The following is an 18,242-nucleotide window of genomic DNA, read 5'->3' as shown; positions in this document are numbered from 1 at the left end:
ACCCTTAGTATAGGGGACCCAAAGTTAAATATTTTTTCTAGATCGGGAGGCGATGTTCCTGAGTATATTATATATACAGTTTTCTAATACTTTTAATTGAATAAGGTATATTCGATAGTTTTGAATAATAGTCGATCATTATTTTTTATTATTCAAATAAAGAATTTACTTTTGTATAAGTATACCTTTTGTTAATTATTATTCGTTTCAAGTATTATTTTTAAAACTTTTACTTCATTTATTTTTATAAAATCTACTCTTTACCGGAATATTATTTAAAGAATAATATTCAGATATTCTTTTAATATTTTAGAACTGATTTATTTTATTAAATCATCCTTATTCCAAACATTTTCAAAAATGGTTTCAAGAGTTCAAAAAGATTACAAAAGTATAGAGCAGATCTCAAACCCGTTTTCAAATTTAATCTTTCCTTCCAAGGGGGATTTAAATACTCGCATATAATATAAGGGATCCGGCTCAGTGATGTACTTTATTTTTCCAACAAGGTTGCAGAATTGATAAAGAAAGTTTTGGTTACTTGCCCACATTCGGGAAGTAGTTATATATATAATATTCTACCTATCAACGAGCTATTATACGCTCGGGGAATGTTGATTAATTTCGGATTCCAATTATAAGGTTAGGGTTCTTCAAAGAACTGGAACGGTCTGGCACCTTGTGTGCCAGAGTGAGTGTAAGAGGCTGTGGGGCAGTCCATCAAAGTGTAAGTGACCGTGGGACAGTCCATCAAAGCGTAGGAGGTTGTGGGACAGTCCAGCATAATGCCCTCGTATGGAAAGGGTGAGACTCAAAATGAATTCCTCCTTCTACTAGTAGAGAATTATAGAGAGTGATACATTGCCTGATCAACAAAGGTATCACGTTATTCAAGTGGTTTCCTTGTTCCAAATGTATTTGAACAAAACCTTGTGTTTACTTTCACAAAGAGGTTCTAAAGAGTTTTTTCTCAAAATGAGTTATATAAAAGTCTTACCTTATAAATCCATCAATATATGATGAACTTTGGAAACTAATTATACTTTGAACAGTGGTAGTTCAAGTAGTTTTTAGAAAAGATATAAGTATATTGGAGTATTTTGTAACTTCATCTTTTAAACTTATATCTAGTAAATGATTGTCGTATGCATAAAAAGATTTTCAGAAAGTTATCGATAAAGTTACTTTGCAGTATTGAAAAAACTATATATATATTTTGAAAGTATATATATATATATTGAATATTTTGCGACTTCGTCATGCTAAGATATAAAACTTCATTCATTGTTTTTCTTGACCAAGACTTTCATAAATACTATGAGAATGCTCATATATTATTAATCATAATATACATGTTATTTTAGTGACCTATTTTGCTCACCCTTGATTCATTTCTTTATCACACAACAACAGCTAGCCAAGATGAATATAACCAAGCTCCCAATTTATGAACGGATAAGAAATGTTTCGCAGTGTCGGTAGGCGTTGATGCCGCTATGACCGAGGCAGGAGCTACCAATAGGCTAGTGTAACGCCCTCCAAATCCGGGGTCTAGATCTGGGAGTTACTTTCTAATCTCCAACATAACACAAACATGTATAATAGTTATACCAACATATATCTGATCCCTTTATATATATCCAAGATCTTTTCAGGTTGAGGTATAAAAACAAGAACAGCTCATGATCTTTATTACAAACCCAAATATAAAATCTCATAGAACTCTCTTTATTTCAAACCATAATCTAAATAAGTTTTAAACTAAATTAATTTTATTCAAACACACACCACTTCTATCTACGCTACACCTGCTCAAGTGGATCAAAGCTCTCTTTTTTTATCAGGATTAGCACTCTTAGTATTAAAGGGTCCCGCTTTCTGACACGCTTCTTTACCACGCGAGTCCTAAGAGGTCTCATTCTCTTACTTGACTGAAAACAAAAAAAGCGAATAATAACAAAAGGGGTGAGCCATAATTTGTTCAGCAAATCTATAATATATAAATAGTATTATAAGAAAGCTAAATGAAATGGTAATTCTGTAAAGATGTAACCCTTCAAGGATTAATGAAGGCCACTTTCAGAGATTATGAATCAACTAGACTGGACACAAGTTCGCACCCATATCCTACTGATCATTTAGATACAGTGCAAATCTATACGTCTATGTATAGATCCATTCAGGTACCCAGGCTCTATGGCCTAAAACATGGATCCGGTTAATTCGTGGTCGATAGGATCAAGTGTATACCTGATCCTCACCATCACCATCCAGTCCACAGATGAGCAACCGGAACAATCAGTATGATTTGATGTATCCCAATATCGGAATATATCAGGATATAAATTTATATATCTATTGGAATATGAATAGAGGATTCAGTGTTTCAAGAGAAATCAGGAATCAAAATGAAATATAACATGGGAACAATAATTATGTATTAGTGTATGTGAATCAATGTTTGACGGAATTAAGAATCTGAATAGAAGTAAGTAATTCACTATTCTAAAATTAAAATAGGGGAAAAAAACTTTCATGTTACGCGATTTACGGAAATTATATCACAGTTCTCTAATATTGGCTGGATCCGCCTTGTTGGCTTCTTATCTATCAAAGAAAGATACTTGTTTAGTCGACTCGTATCTTAATCACGTCTCAAACTAACGTCGCGTACCCCTTATCGTCTACCCGTACGCTTACAATTGACACGTACTATAATTACTAGCAATTAAGACTCGATTACTACATAATTAACATAGCACATAAGTCACATAGTCATTTTAGGTTTAAAAATATTTTTAGAATCGAAATTGGATCAATATTCGCATTATCGAACAGTTTCTAGCTCGTTTCCTAATTTTCGAAATTTATTGGATTCATCTCTATAATTAATAGGGTCTATAAGTAAATAAATATCAAAAGTCAACTCGTTTCTAAAAGAAATTAAGGTTTGAAACTATTTTTAATGGTAACGGATCATTTTTTCGAGTCGAAGGGCTTTCATTTCATTTAAATCGAATAAACGGTTCAATTATTATTAAACAAATAAGGTTAAATCAATTTATTATTCAATATAGTCAATTATTCAAAATAATTGAACCTTAAATATATTTTTAAATAATTACTTGGGAAAAATCAGAATTAAAAATGATTTTCTATAATTTTTGGAATTAAAATGAATTTATTATGAATTATTGAAAATAAATTGATTAATTATCAAAATAATTAATCATTTTTAAATAATTAATAAATAATAAATAATTAAAGAAATAATTAATTTTGAAATTTAGAAGATATTTCAGATTTATAAATAAATAAATCAATTAATTTAATTAATTAATTAATAAATTTATAAATAAAAAAAACTGATTTTATTATTTATAAAATAAAAAGTAAAAATAATTGTCAAAAACAGTTTCCAGAAAACAGAATTGAGCAAAACAGATCAAAACCGGGTTGTAAAACGGGTTCCAACCGGGTCCTGAAGAACAATCGAGTCAAGAAGAACTCACCGGAAAATTCCCAGTTTATGGTGGTTTCCTGGACTCCGATCAATTAAATTCAGGCAAGAACTACAATCGTTTGGTGTGTTCGATAGCTGGGATCGATCCTAAATCACTTCACTAACTCGTATTGTTAGGAGCAATTGATGATATCAAACAGAAACTATCAGAAGCATTAACGGATGATGATTACAAGCATCAATGGATGATGATTATAAGTATCAGCGGATGATGATGACATCGACGGATGTTGGTATTCGACGGATGATGATTTCAACGGATGATGAAATCAGTATTTGTCACATCAGTTGATCTTTGAAGAGGAAAAGGAAACAGGAATTTCAAGTCAGTGGAGGACTTTATCTCAGAAGCAGTAGTATAGGTTTCCTTGTTAATAAAATTGGTTTCTCTTATATATTGGCAGTTATGCTCTATATAAAGCATAGTTTAGGTTCATGCTATATGCATTACGACATTGTTATATATTTCGCATAACCTAGCAGCTCTCAAGGATATTTGTTCATCCTTTCGAGAGAGTACTTGTGTAATAAGTTTTTATAAGATTGATATAAAAACTGTTTGATTATGTTGAAGCTTTGTCTAGTTGATCGTATTAACTATATTCGCCCCCCCTCTCTACAGTTGATTAAGGGCCTAACAATTGGTATCATAGCTTACTGTTAACGTATAAACAGTTTAAGATCTGAAGATTGATCAACCATGTTAGACAAAGGAGAAGAAAAAACACAGACTCTGGATCTGAAGCCACAACCCCCAGCCACATCACAGACAAGCAACAACATGAGTAGGTATGAAGCAATCAAGGTGCCTATCTTGAAAGTGTATGAATATCCAATCTGGAAAATCAGGATGGCCATATGTTTGGAAGCCACAGATCATGAATAATTATGCATGATCTATGATGGTCCTCATAAACCAATGAAGGTAGCTGTTTCAGTTGCAGGAGAACCAGAGAAGATGATAGACAAAGACAGGAAGGACTACACTCCTGAAGAATATCTCATCAATCATGAAGGATGCTAAAGTTGGACATATCCTGCACAGCAGTCTTGATAGTGTTATGTCCAATAAAGTCATTGGATGTAAAACATCAAAAGAGATATGGGATGCTTTAGAAGTAAAGTGTCAAGGTACAAATGCTATCAAGAAAAATAGGAGGACGGTCTCAAGAATATGAGCACTTTGACTCAAGGGACAATGAATCCCTAACTGAGATCTATGACAGACTTCAGAAGTTGCCGAATGACTTATCCCTTGTCAATAAAGAATATGATTTGGAGGACTCAAACTTGAAGTTCCTACTTGCTCTTTCTGAAAAGTGGGACTTTAAAGTCACATCGATCAGAGATAACTATCAACTCGACATCACACCTCTAGATGAGATTTATGGAGTTCTAAAAAATCATGAACTAGAGATGGAGCAAAGGGGCAAGAGGAAAGGATCAAAACCTTGACTAGTTGCACTCAAAGTTGACGAGAAGCCAAAGAAGAAAGCTAGGAGGAAAAGCTACTCCAAAGGGAAAGCCATGATTGCTAAGTCAGATACTGAATCATCAAATTCCGATGATGACTCAAATCCTGATACTAAATCAGATACTGATAGTGATCATAATAAAAATGAAGATATGGATCAAATGGCTGCCCTACTGGTTCAATGTTTCAAGAAGATGGTCTATAGAAATTTCAAGAAAGGGAGAAAATTTTCCATAAAAGGCTCCAGTTCCTCAAACTCTGATAAGAGGAATAACAGAAGAGATACTGATTGAAAGCAAGCTAGATCTGGAAAACCTGACAAGTCAAAAGAGAGATGTTACAACTGTGATGAACTTGGACACTTTGCAGCTGACTGCAGAAAACCCAGAGCTGAGAAGAAACAAGCTTTGATCTCAAAGAAGAGAAACTAAGATGATTCATCAGGCTCAGATGATGGGATCAATTAAGCTCTCATGGAAAATACTGATGCTGAGACCAACACTGCTGAATTAAAGGTTTTCATTCTACTCTTGTATTTGATATTGATGATATATGTGAATTAAAATTATTTCTTAAGACTCTGCATGTTAGTTTTAGGGATCAAACCTTAGAAAACAATAGGATCAAGAGTGAAAACTCTATGCTTAAGAGAAGGAATGATTATCTAGAAACTGAGTTGCTTTGCATGCTAACATTTCAAAAAGAAAGAGATAATGTTGTTTATGTTAAAGAATTTTTTTTAGAAAACATGCTTATCTAGAAAAGGAGTTACCAAAAGAGAGAGAAGTCATTAAACTTTGGACTAACTCGCGAAAGACAACTTAGGAAATCTTAGAAAAGGATTGTTGGGGATCAGGATTAGGATATTCAGTTAGATCTAATTCTGATAAGAAAAGTGGAGAAGAAACTGAGAAAACCGAATCAATAAAAGCTGATAGTCAGGTCAAATTGAACAAGGTTCAAGTAAAGACCATTAAGTTTAATCCAAGTGCTAATAATGTTAAATCTATTCATGAGGAAGGTACTACCTCAGCACCTAGATCAAACTTAGTTACTGAAAACAGTGAACAAGTTCACACCAACTAAGTAAATATTGGTTCAATGACTCAGAAACAGCTTAAGCAAAAGCTGAAGGATTTATACATGAAAGACAAAAGAAAAAGGTCTAGGAAAAATAGGAAGGGCAAGGTAGGTGTTAATAAGAAAGGAAACTATGTAACCCCACCTAACGCACCCTAGAAAGACCTGTTCAAAATTTGGTAGCACTAATCATCTTGCTAATTCTTGAATGAAGAATAAAGAGATAAAAGCTGTTCCTTCTGAATTAGAGTTTAGGAATAGAACAATTATATATATATAAACCATAGAACCCTTGTTTTTATTGTGAAAGTGTTTGGCATTCTATTTATACATGTAAAGAGTATCACACTTTTTATTATGATTTTAAAAACTAAAACCCTCTTTAATTAAAGCAAATTCTATTTTTGCATGTATAAATACTGATAGTGAGAATGTTAACATAAACTCTGATATGAAGTCTTCTGCTGCATATGTTAAAAAACTTAAAAAGGCCAAAGGATCCAAGCAAGTCCGGGTCCTTAAAAATAATAACTGATTCAAATTACTGATTGCAAGATGACAGGAGGAATGCTGTAGTCTTGGACAGTGGATGGTCAGGACATTTGGCTGGTTATAAATCCCTGCTATCAGAATTTAAGGAGAAGGCTGGCCCAAGCGTTTCTTATGGAGATGGAAACTTAGGAAAAATCTTGGGATATAGAAAAATCAAAGTTGGAAATTTCATCATTGAAAATGTAGCTCTGGTTGCAGGACTCAAGCATAATCTGATCAGTATGAGTCAAATCTGTGACAAAGATTACCATGTCAATTTTTATAAGGAGCATTGTGAAATTGTAAGCAAGTTTGATGGCAAGATCACATTGACTGTTGTGAGACATGGTAGTTTGTATGAAGCCAGGGTCTCCACAAGAACTGATAACTCAGAAGTTTATGTACTAAGTAGAGCATCTGTGGAAGACGGCTGGAACTGGCATAAAAGCCTTTCTCACCTCAACTTCAACAACATCAATGAACTTGTGAGGAAAGATCTTGTAAGAGGATTTCCCAATACAGTATTTACTCCTGATGGCTTATGTGATTCATGCCAGAAAGCCAAAAAAAGGAAGAGATCTTTCAAGAGTAAAACTGAATTCTCAATTCTTGAACCATATCATCTACTTTATGTTGATCTCTTTTGTCTAGTGAATGTTATGTCTATTACCAAGAAGAGTATGTACTTCTGATTGTTGATGAATTTACAAGATACACATGGGTGTACTTTCTGCACACCAAGGATGAATCTCCATCCATTCTTCTTGATCATGTGAGGGAGCTGGAGAAAGGATCAACATACAAAGTGAAGATTATCAGAAGTGATAATGGAACTAAATTCAAGAATAGCTCTATGGAAGAGTTCTACAAACTCAAGGGGATAAAACAAGAGTTTTCTGCTCCTGGAACTCCATAAAAAAATGGAGTTGTTGAAAGAAAGAATATAACTCTGATAGAAGTTACAAGAACCATGCTAGAAGAAACAAGATTGCCTACCTACTTCTGGGTTGAGGGTGTGCAAACTGCTTGCTTTACATAAAATGAAACATTGATCAACAATCATGGAAATACACCATTTGAGATGGTGAAAGGAAAGAAGCCAAATTTGAAATACTTTCATATATTTGGTTGTAAGTGTTTTATTCTCAAAACTCATCTGGAGCAACTTACCAAATTTGATCTGAAAGCTGATGAAGGAATATTTGTAGGATATCCGTTGACTACAAAAGCCTTCAGAGTTTACAATCTAAGAACAAGAACAGCCATGGAGTCTATACATGTATCTTTTGATGACAAGAAGATAATAGGTCTAGAAGATGCAGATGACCATGTCAAGTTGATATTTGAAAATAAAGTACCTTATTCTAAACTTCTAAATCCTGACTCTGATATAGTAAGTCCTGATATCACTCAAAGCTCTACAGTTCCACGGAATAATGGAAATTCTTCTAACACTGAAGCATATGTTGAGGGGGAGCAGCATGACTCAAATCCAGGGACTATTACGAGTTATACAACTCAAGGAACATTAGTAGAAAGATCATCTGACTCATCTTCCTCAAACTCTGATGAGTCAAATATTGATAACTATGGGAACACTGATTCAGGGGGGAGCATCAGGAAACAACAGTGGTATTATTCAAAGAAATAACAGAGAATTCATGGATCAAGGGGGAGGTTCTTATTCTAAGATGTTAGATATATTTGATAATGTCATGTGTAATATGATTTGTGTTAGTTTTCAGATCTTACCTAACAACACAAATCAGTATTTAACTGGAAATCAGCACTTATACTGAATACATAACTTAAGATATCAGAACTTAAGTTATCAGAAGATATTTATCAGGAGATAATATCAGGACTTAAGATGACTTTCAGATAAGGCAGGTGGTTGATTGAAAGGAAAGAAGATCGAGACTAAGACAAGAAGAAATATGCAGGAAGAAAGAATTCTATGAAGAATAGAATACTTGGAAGGAAAGATAACTAGTTGATATATTTTAGGAAGCAGAATTATATTCCATATCAATTAGAATTTATCTTGTAACTGTGTAGTATATAAACACAGGCATAGAGTTTACACTATAAGTGTTACGATTATCAAAGTTATTATTCTTTGTAACTCTAGTAGCTCTCGTGATAATTTGTTCATCACTGAGAGAGGACAGTTCCATATTGTAACAGAGTTTATTGTGTTGAATAAAATCTGTTTTCTATTACTTGAGTTCTTATATTCGATTTGATTGTGCTAAAAACTGTATTCAACCCCCTTCAACAATGTGTGTGACCTAACAAGTGGTATCAGAGCCGATCTGTTAACACACAAACAGTTTAAGATCCAAAAACAATCATGTCTGAAGAAGAAACTCCATCCAAGCCAACCAAAACTGAAGAACCTTTAAAAACTATAACTCATAGTCAATATGAGACTATAAGAGTTCCCATGTTGAAACCTTCTGAGTATTCCATATGGAAAGTGAAGATGGCTATGTTTCTGGAAGCTAAAGATCCAGAATATCTCGACAGGATTTATGAAGGACCACATATGCCAACCAAACTCTCTGTAGAAGTTGTGGGTCAGCCAGCAAAGTCTGTACCAAAGGAGAAAAGTGATTACACTGCTGAAGATATCTCATCGATTGCGAAGGATGCAAAGGTAAGACATTTGCTGCATAGTGCCATTGATAATGTCATGTCAAACAGGGTGATTCAATAAAAAACTGCAAAAGAGATATGGGATGCTTTGGAAACAAGGTGTCAGGGAACTGATTCAATCAAGAAGAACATGAAGACAATACTCACTCAAGAGTATGAGCACTTTAACTTGAAGCCTGATGAGTCATTAACTGATTTATATGACAGATTTGTCAAACTCTCGAATTATTTGTCACTAGTTGACAAAGAGTATGATATTGAAGATTCAAATCTTAAATTCCTGTTAGCTCTTCCTGAAAGATGGGATTTGAAGGACACAATAATAAGAGACAACTATAATCTTGATGAAACAACTCTTGATGAAATTTATGGGATGCTAAAGACTCATGAACTTGAGATTGAACAAAGAAGCAAGAGGAATGGAAGAAAGTTAAGGACAGTTGCTTTTGTGGCTTAGGTGGAAAGTCTCAAAGTTGGTGCCTCAAAGAAAGGCAAGGGCAAGGCTCTCATCACAAAGTCTGATACTGAGTCATCAAGTTCTGATAGTGATGATGACTCAGAAACTGAAAGTATACCTGAGATGGACCCTGATGAGGAGATGATGAAGCTGTGTGCTCTTATGGTGAAAGGAATCACAAAGATTGCATACAGGAAATTCAGGAGAGGAAAGAAGTTTTCCAGGAAAGGTGCAAGTTCTGATAAGAAAGGTTTCAGAAAATATGAAGGCAAAGGAGGAAAGTCTGACAAAGGAGATTACTCAAATGTTAAATGCTACAACTGTGGTGAAAAAGGCCACATATCTCCTGATTGCAGAAAAGGGAAAAGTGACAAAGGCAAGGCTCTTGTCACAAAGAAGAAAAGCTGGTCAGATGCTTCAGATTCTGAGGATGAGGAAAACTATGCCTTTATGGCAAATGCTGAAAGTAGTTTTGATACTGCTGACTTAAAGGTACCTCAAACTACTTATGCCTTTCATACTGATGATATTACTGAGTTAAGAAGATATCTTAAAACCATGTTCATTAGTTATAAAGATCAAACTTTAACATGTGAAAGATTAACTTCTTAAAATCTTGCTTATAAAAAGAGGAATGATTATTTAGAAAAAGAGTTTGTCATGTTCCATCAAACTCAGAAAGATAAAGATGATGCCTTTTATGTTAGGGATAAAGTGCTAAAAATCAATGAATCTCTAAAAACTGAGTTAGACAAGGAAAGAGAGATTATCATGACTTGGACTAACTTTGGTAAAGCAACTCAGGATATTCTTAGTAGTGGAAACTGGAAAGAGGGCTTAGGCTATGGAGATGATAAGAACAGTAAGGGAACTGTAGAAATTAAGCCTATAGTTGTTAAACAAAAACCAAAGGTAAATCCTGTTAAGTTTGTAACTGCAAAATCTGAAATTGAGAAATCAGAAGTTAAGGAGAAAGTAGCTTCTGACAAACCTAAACAGGATAAGCCAACTGAAGTTAACATAGGCTTAATGACCAAGAAGCAGCTTAAGCATAAGCTGAAAGATGTTAAGAATGTAAACAAGGTAAAGCCACCTAGGAAAAATAGGAATGGAAAGGAAGGTGTGAACAAAAGTAACAATTATAAGCCCGTTCCTAATGCTCCTAGAAAAACATGTCATAACTGTGGAAATTCTAACCACCTGGCTTCTTTTTGCAAGAAGAATAAGAATATAAACTCCTTACCCTCTAAGTTAGGAGTTAAGAGTTAGTCTGTTAGATATAAGCCACAAAATCCTTGTTTTCATTGTGGTAGTTTATGGCATTCCATTTATACTTGTAAGGAATATCATAGTTTGTACTATGATTATTATCAGATAAAACCTTCTGTAAAGAAAGTTAGCATTATTCCTTCTAGTGTAAGTTCTGACGCAAAGTCTGATATTGCAAATTCTGATAAGAAAGCTGATAACATAAACTATGATGCAAAATTCGCTGCAAATGTTAACAAACTTAAAAAGGCCAAAGGATCCAAGCAAGTCTGGGTCCTTAAAACTAATCATTAGTGGTCTTTGTGATTGCAGGGCAACAGGAAAAACATCCTAGTTCTGGACAGTGGATGTTCAGGACATATGACTGGAAATAAAGCCCTGCTATCAGACTTTGTGGAGAAAGTTGGCCCATGTGTTTCTTATGGAGATGGCAACATTGGAAAAACTCTGGGATATGGCAATATCAATCTTGGGTATGTCATCATTGGAAAAGTAGCTCTGGTCTCAGGACTTAAACACAATCTGCTAAGTGTGAGTCAAATCTGTCACAGAGGTTATCATGTGGATTTCTTTGAAGAACACTGTGAAGTTGTAAGAAAATCTACAGGCAAAGTTGTTCTGAAAGGATACAGGTATGGTAATATTTATGAAGCCAAGCTTTCAACAAGTACTGATGGTTCTACAATCTGTCTGTTAAGTAGAACATCAATTGAAGAAAGATGGGATTGGCACAAGAAACTCTCTCATTTAAATTTTAACAATATAAATGAACTGGTCAAGAAAGATCTTGTGAGAGGACTGCTAAAATCAATATTTGCTCCTGATGGCCTTTGTGATTCATGTCAGAAGGCAAAATAAAGAAAATCTTTATTCAAGAGCAAGACTGAAACATCAATTCTCGAGTCTTATCATCTACTACATGTTGATTTATTTGGTCCAGTTAATGTCATGTCTATTGTAAAGAAGAAATATGCTATGGTCATAGTGGATGAGTTCACCAGATACACATGGGTGTATTTCTTGCACACAAAGAGTGAAACCGCATCTATCTTGATTGAGCATGTCAAGCAACTGGATAAATTGGTCAAAGATTCTATGAAGATCATAAGAAGTGATAATGGCACCGAGTTTAAGAATTTGATCATGGGAGAGTTCTGCAAAGACCATGGAATAAAGCAGGAATTTTCTGCTCCTGGAACTCCACAGAAAAATGGAGTTGTTGAAAGAAAGAATAGAACTCTTATTGAAGCTGCACGAACTATGCTTGATGAAGCAAAGTTGCCAACCTATTTTTGGGTTGAAGCTGTGCAGACTGCTTGTTTTAATCAGAATGCAACACTTACCAACAACCATGGAAAAACACCATATGAGATGGTGAAGAAAAAGAAGCCAAATCTGAAGTATTTTCATGTTTTTGGATGCAAGTATTTTATTCTTAAGACTCATCCTGAACAGCTATCCAAATTTGATTTAAAAGTTAATGAAGGAATTTTTGTTGGATATCCACTTTCTACAATCTCTCTTTTGATGATAAGAATATTACTGGACTTGAAGATTTCAATGATCATGATCAGCTCAGATTCGAAAATGAAGTTTTAAATTCTGATTCTGTAAATCCTGATAGTCTAAATCCTGATACTGCAAACTCTAATGGATTGAACTCTGATATTATTGAAAATGTGGTGACTATGCCTAAAGAAAATGCACCTGTGCAGGGGGAGCATACTAAAGATCAAACCGCATCTCAAAAAGCATTAGAATCTACAACAGGCTCTTCAAGTTCTGATTCGTCAAGTTTTGATGGGCCAAGTTCTGATAATTCTGGAAACTCATGTTCTGATAATTCTGGAAACTCAAATTCTGAAGGATCCAACTCAGATAGCATAATTTCAGGGGGAGCATCAGAAAAAGTTGTTGGAGACAGCATGGATCATTGGGGAGCATCCAGTTCTAGAAAAAACCTTCCATTTGCGAGGAAGTGGACTAAAGCACATACACCTGACTTAATTATTGGAAATCCTGATGCAGGTGTCAGAACTAGAACAGCTACATCAAATGAATGTCTCTATCATTCTTTTCTTTCTCAGACTGAACAAAAGAAAGTTGAAGAAGCTCTTCAAGATGCTGATTGGGTGCAAGCAATGCAGGAAGAGTTACATGAATTTGAAAGAAATAAAGTCTAGACCCTAGTGCCAAGACCAAAGAACAGGTCTGTTGTTGGTACAAAGTGGGTGTTCAGAAACAAAACTGACAGTGATGACATAATTACAAGGAACAAAGCAAGGCTAGTTGAAAAAGGATACTCTCAACAAGAGGGAATTGATTATGATGAAACATTTGCACCAGTTGCTAGATTGGAAGCCATAAGGATATTTTTGGCTTATGCTACTCACAAGAAGTTTAAAGTCTTTCAAATGGATGTGAAAAGTGCTTTCCTCAATGGAGAATTGGAAGAAGAGATATATGTTGAACAACCTCCAGGCTTTGTAGATTCCAAATTTCCCAATCATGTCTACAGGCTTGATAAAGCACTTTATGCCCTTAAGCAAGCTCCAAGAGCATGGTATGAGACTTTAGCTCAGTTTCTTCTGGAATGTGGATTTAACAGAGGGACTATTGACATAACATTGTTCTACCTCAACCATGGAAAGGACTTATTTTTTGTGCAAATATATGTTGATGATATCCTTTTTGGTTCTATAAATGACAGACTTTGTAAGAAGTTTGCCAAGTTAATGCAGTCAAGATGTCAAATGAGTATGATGGGAGAACTTAGTTATTTTCTGGGCCTTCAAGTCAAGCAGAATGAAGAAGGAACTTTTATTTTTCAATCTAAGTACACCAGAACTTTGTTGAAGATATTTGGAATGCAAGATTGTTCAAGTGCATCCACTCCTATGGCCACTGCAATAAAGTTGGATAAGGATACTGGTAAATCAGTAAAAATTACTGATTAAGGATACTGGTAAATCAGTAAAAATTACTGATTACAGAGGTATGATTGGTTCACTACTCTATCTAACTGCAAGTAGACCTAATATCATGTATGCTACCTGTCTTTGTGCAAGATTTCAAGCAGATCCAAGAGAACTTTACTTAACAGTTGTGAAAAGAATTTTCAAGTACCTTAAGGATACAGCTGATTTGGGATTGTGGTATCCTACAAAATTAGACTTTAATCTAATAGGTTACTCAGATGCAGATTTTGCAGGATGCAAAATTGACAGGAAAAACACAAGTGGAAGCTGCCAATTTCTTGGAGGCAGATTGGTTTCTTGGTTTAGCAAGAAACAGAAGTCAATTTCTACATCAACTGCAGAAGCATAATACATTGCTACAGGAAGCTGTTGTGCATAGATTCTTTGGATGAAGAATCAGTAACTGGATTATGGGTTAGAATTTTCTAAAATCCCTATTTACTGTGATAATCAAAGTGCTACTGCTATGACAGGTAATCCAGTTCAACACTCAATGACAAAGCACATTAGCATTAGGTACCACTTCATAAGAGAACATGTGGATGAAAGTACAGTGGAATTGCATTTTGTTCCAACAGATCAACAACTAGCAGATATCTTCACAAAACGACTGTGTGAAGCTACTTTTACAAGATTGGTAAATGAATTTGGAATGGTTTCGGGTTCTTTCTCTAAATCTGCTTAGTTTATGTTCCGATACATCAGAACTAATGATAAGTATTTACAGATATTACTATCTTTGTGTATTCTGTGCTTAAATTAAAATTTGCTTAAGTGTTGATTGTTGTCTAATGTGAATTTCTAAACTCTGATAGTGATATGAATGTTTCTGTGACTATTCAATCCAATGAGGATAACTGTGCTGGATGCTGACCTAGTAGTCTTTAATATACTAAAGATCCCATGTTTGAAGTAATTGTTTATGTGGAAATGTTTTAACACAAACAAATTCTGATATTGAGCTTAGTTAAGTTTATTTTGTGTATCTTATTACTAAGTCAAAAACTAGAATAAATGCTTCTTATCTGTTAAGTTCTGATGTTAGTAAATCTGATGGATGTACTAAGTGCTGATAAAACTCACTTATCAAAAGAAAAAGAAAAGAAAAGAAATAAATATCAGGTACTCCTTTGAGATGTAGAGTAAAAATATGGAAGGGAAGACCCAAGTGTATTGATGGAATTAAGTAATATGCATTAGAAAAGAAAAATTAAATTTTCTTGGTGATTTTTCACACTCTATGATTACTGGAGAAATACTCTGATAATAGTATAAATTCTGATAAGCAGTCGTGACTCACTTACACTGAGAAGCCACTGTAAAATGGAATTTCAAAAGATGCATAAAATGAGCACAAAACAGTTGAGGTGGACTCATGCATGAACTCATTCTAAAGTAAACTTCAGAATAATGATAGATTTTGAGCAAAATTCTTAGTTATGCCTTATATTACTGAAGTGAATCAGACTTTACTCTTTGCCTGATATTTAGCTTAATGCACACACTTACACTCCATATGAATGATGAAAATTACTGTGGTGATAAATGTTGTTTTAGATGAACAGTTTATGTGTCAGATTGCATAAATTCTGAGGACAAGTTCTGATAGAAGTTCTGATGATTAAGTTCTGATAAAACCATATCAGTATTTGTGTGAAGAATTACAGGAATACACATTCACTTTTCGAGTTAAGGAGCCATATTCTGATGACTTTTAAATCCTGATAATAATCAAGTTTTGATGCTGATGTGGCAGTATTTATTTACTTGGTTTATTTTTGGTCATTACTCGAACGATTATATTTTTACAGAATATTGGTTTATGTGAGATAAAACAGTCATAATCATCATGGGTTAGTGGTTAACGTGTATGTCTTGAAAAACTGCATGTGCACGGTAATTATTGCTTATTTTACGTGCTCATTAATTTTTTTTAACCGTTCACTGACTGTTCACATGGTGCCAGGTGTAAAGTGTATCCCATACTTCAAAAATACAACTGTTGAGTGGAGAAAGTATATATACGAGAGATAAAAGATTTTCTAATCTTTTACTTACTTTTCTATTCTAAATCTCTTTTACTCTCTCTCTCTCTCTCTCTTTCTCTCTCTCTCTCTCTCTCTCTCTCTCTCTTATTTTCTGAAGCTATTTTTCTCTCCGGACTTTCTAGAAACACTTTACAAACATTCTCTTATTCACTTAATTTCTTACAGAGATGGCACCGAAAGACGTAATTTTTGATGGAGCTAAGTTTGTTCCTAATAACTTCTCCGCTATTCTTAGCAAGTCAGAAGCCCCATCAGAACTTCACTTCATTCAGGACTTTCTTGCTAGTTCTGATATTGGGTACATTCTGACCGAACCTGATGCAGTCTCTGGTACTCAAGTGCTGGAGTTCTGGAGAAGCGGATTTTATGATGATGGTGGTGCTCAAGGGTCCCCAAGTATTATTTTTTCATCAGGGGAGGATGAGCATGTTGTGACATTGGCTACGGTTCGACAAGCACTGCAACTGCCTGAGAACTGTGTTTATTCTACTGTTGAAGAGCCAGTTCTTCAAAACATGATGGCCAGTCTGGGGTATGAGAGGACATTGGCAAAGCTGGGTCAGTTAAAGAGATCTTACATAAGGAGGGAATGGAGTTTCTTCTTTGACTACATAACCAAGGCTTTTGCAAACAAATGTTCTAATTTCGATGCAATCCCCATATTTAGCCAACAAATCGGGTATGCTCTTATAAATCAAACTGATTTTGATTATGCCAGTATTGTCTTAGGTTTTATTGGGGATAGAATGACAGAAGGCAGAAATACTGTTTACTTTGCTAGATTCTGTTAGCTTATCTATAGTTTTTGTTGTGATGATAAGACCCAATCAGCTGATGACTTAATTCGATCATTCAGACTAGCTAAAAGAGCTTTTAATGACTTATTATCTACTGATAATAAGAAGGCTATGTTAAGACCCCTCCTAGTTCCTTTATCTGTCAAACAAGCCTTAATAACTTACGATCCAGTTATATACACTGAACTATATCCTGATGTTCAACCATCAGAACCTCATCCATCAGCACCTACGACCTCTACACAAACACCTCAAACTTCTCAACCTCAACCTTCAGATCCTACAGTGAAGCCTTCATCTTCCAAAACCAAGAGGACTAAGAAAGTACCTCCGTCTCAACAGAAGAGGAGGAGAATGATTCTAAGAGATGAATCAGATGCTGAGGAACAGGTTCCCATATCAGAACTTGTTGTTGTAGAAGCTGAGAAGGTTTCTTCTCAGAAAGATACTGTAATCGGGAGTTCTAGGCCCATCAAAAGGCTTAGAAAGTTAAATTCTGATGAAAAAGCTCCTACAGTGTCTCCACCTTTGAAAAAGGTAAAGAAACAGAGAGCTCCCAGGGACATAGTTGACTCAGATTCAGAGGATGTAGTGGAAGCAGCTAAGGAAGGGGATCAGAAATCTCTGATCTCAACAGAACCAATTATTATTGAATCACTTCCTTCTGTACAACTAGAAACTGCTCAAGATAGCATACCTACACCCCCTATGTCACCTACAGTTGATCCAGTACATACTGAAGAACCAGGTACAAGTGCTGAAATTGATATTCATAACCTGATTGTGCCTGAGGTTTTGTACTTGGAAGCTCCACCAATTCAACTCACTCCACCAACAACATCAATTTTGGATGTTGATCAGAACCTGGTTGCAGAACAGAATTTAGAGGAAGATCTTGAAGCCTCTATAGCCTCACATACTGCTATTTTATCTGAAGATACTGATACTGCAGGATCTACAAGTTCTGATGCTGCCAATGAAGAAATTAATGGTGAAGCTGCTGGTAATTTAGATGCTGATGCAGCTGGTCCATCAGGACATGCACCTCAACAAACAGTTACTAAAGCTGATTTAGTCAAGAAGTTTGTTACAGGGGAAGCACCAGTACCTTGGAGTGAAACTCCTAGAGGAAAGGAGTGGACTAAGGAATGGAAAACAGTTAGTTTTGTTCCTTCTGAAAAGATTCTTGCTGAGCATCTGGAAAAAGCTGATGAAATGATGATAAATGAGGATTTCAAGACACAGCTGATAGTTACTGCATTGAGTACTAGACACCTTCAAGGTCAACACTCAACAACTCATGCCAAGGTGAATAAATTTCAAGAAACTTTGATCCAGCAAGATATGAATGTAAAACTTGAAAAGAACAGATTTTTCAAGCCAGCCTTTGACAGAATTGCCTACATTGAGAAAACTCAGGAGAAGCA

This window comes from Apium graveolens, chromosome 10, assembly GCF_009905375.1.
Source record: "Apium graveolens cultivar Ventura chromosome 10, ASM990537v1, whole genome shotgun sequence".
Classification (NCBI taxonomy): Eukaryota; Viridiplantae; Streptophyta; class Magnoliopsida; order Apiales; family Apiaceae; genus Apium; species Apium graveolens.
The sequence above is the reverse complement of the archived record's forward strand: the minus strand, read 5'-3'. Positions refer to the sequence as shown.